This window comes from Acyrthosiphon pisum, chromosome X (genome assembly GCF_005508785.2).
Source record: "Acyrthosiphon pisum isolate AL4f chromosome X, pea_aphid_22Mar2018_4r6ur, whole genome shotgun sequence".
Classification (NCBI taxonomy): Eukaryota; Metazoa; Arthropoda; class Insecta; order Hemiptera; family Aphididae; genus Acyrthosiphon; species Acyrthosiphon pisum.
In genome coordinates, this window is record NC_042493.1 from 112,422,404 (window position 1) to 112,424,508 (window position 2,105).

Consider the following 2,105-nt stretch of genomic DNA (forward strand, 5'->3'; position numbering starts at 1 on the left):
GAATATCAATCCTTATTAAATGATTTAAATATACGCAGTAATTTAGATTACCTTTACAAACAATTAGAGTATGTAAATAAAAACTAGTATATTCGTAAAAAACTTTATCTATACAAACAATTATAATATGTAAATACAAACTAGTATATTCGTAAAAGCTTAAGCTCAACATGTATATACACAACATGTAGGGTATAAGTTATGTTCCACAGAAGCGATTGTAGGTTCGTACGTCAGATCTATGTGTGTAGATGGCAAGGTTCCAGAGATCTTCCTAACCAGAGGGTCCAGCGTTACGGGTGTATCGCACCTTCGTTGCTGCCCGTCTCGCTTACCACTATCATGATCTGACAACACGTTCCTATGATCCGAATCCGATCATGCTCGGTGGCTGTGACGTCGTTGAATTACATACTTAAATTATATTTTTTGTTATGTTCTGATGAAATAATAAGTAAAACATATACTACTATACCTTTAAATATCTAACAGAATAATAATATCTGAATCACTTAAGAATATATACCTATACCAAAATTGTGAATAAACAGTAGTAAAATAAAATAAGAGATATTCCAATGTTTTATTTTATTTTATTAAATATATTGATTAAATAAATAAATATTAACATTTACAGTTACAAAATAAAATTAATAAAAATGGAATCTGTTGCAAAGGAAAAGTACCTCAAACGAAAAATAGAAGAAAGTTATGAGCAATTGGAAACGATGTTTGACGAAGAAGATGAAGATGAAAATTTGTATAAAAACAAAATTAAAACAATTAACCAAAAAATTAAAAAACTAAAATATGAAAAAAAAAAACTCAAACTAGAATACAAAGATTCGCAATATGAATATTATAAATGTAGACAAAGAATAAGAAATTCTATACATTCTCTATATACCAAATTAGAATGTTTGAATATAGATTAAGATTTAAGACTAATATGTATTAATAAATAATATTATTATTATTATTATTATTTTTTTAAAATTTATTTACAGTTACATAATGAAAAGAAATACAATCACTAAACGTAGACGGATGGAATCAGCTGAGGGCGGACTTGTTGAAATTGAACGATTTAAAAGCTGTTCGAGAACGTATATTGTTAAGAATAAGGAAGAAATAATAGACTACCATGTATTTTTTAGTTATGTTTCTGAAATGTTAATTTCTAGGTTAACACAATCAAGCCAGCAGTCAACAATTAAATTTAATTTACATGTTGATAGCACATATGAACAACTGTTAACGGGTGAAGTACAAGATATGTCGTTTAAAACTTCAAACGTATTAGCATATAAATCATCCGATTTTAATAGTTTATTAAACAAAATGTTTAACAAATTATTATCTGAGGAAGCACAGTTTATATCAAAAAAATCAGGTTGGTCACTAAAATCTATAGATTGTTTACAATTACGAATTAATAAAGTTAATCCTCTTAAAGGAGGAAGTACATATTTAGATTTACCAAAACATATAAAAAAAAAAAAAGCAGTTATAAACATAAAAAATAACGATAACGAATGTTTCAAGTATTCAATACTAACTAAGTACAATAATCGATTGAATAAATCTAAGTTTAACAAAAAATATTTTGATATGTTAGAAACAAAAAGTGGGCTTAATTTTAAATGTATTGATTTTCCAACACCTATAACTCAGATAAAAAAATTTGAAAAAATAAACAATGTATCAATTAATATTTACAGCTTAGATAATAAAAATTTAATTTTCCCATTACATATAACCAATATTGAAAAAAAAAATCATTTCGACCTATTTCTATTTGATAATAATAATACATCTCATTATTGTTATATTAACAACTTCTCAAGATTTATTAGAAGTCAAAGGACTAAAAATTGTTCAAAGTTGATTATATGTAAGCGATGTTTTACAAGTTTTGGAAATAAACCGTGTAAAAGCAAACTTTGGGGTGAAACAGGATTAATTAGACATAAAGAAATGTGTATTAAAAATAAATTAGGAAGACCTATTATGTTCGAAGAAGGAGATGACGATTTCATATATTTCAAAAACTATAAAAATACTCAACGAATCCCGATTGTTATATACGCTGACTTTGAATGTAT

The 2,105-nt window shown here is 25.8% G+C and overlaps 1 pseudogene; it reads left to right on the plus strand.

The window, feature by feature from the left end:
* Positions 1-1,888, plus strand: part of LOC103310667 — a 33,277-nt pseudogene extending 31,389 nt beyond the window's left edge.
* Positions 1,889-2,105: the final 217 nt, after the last annotated feature.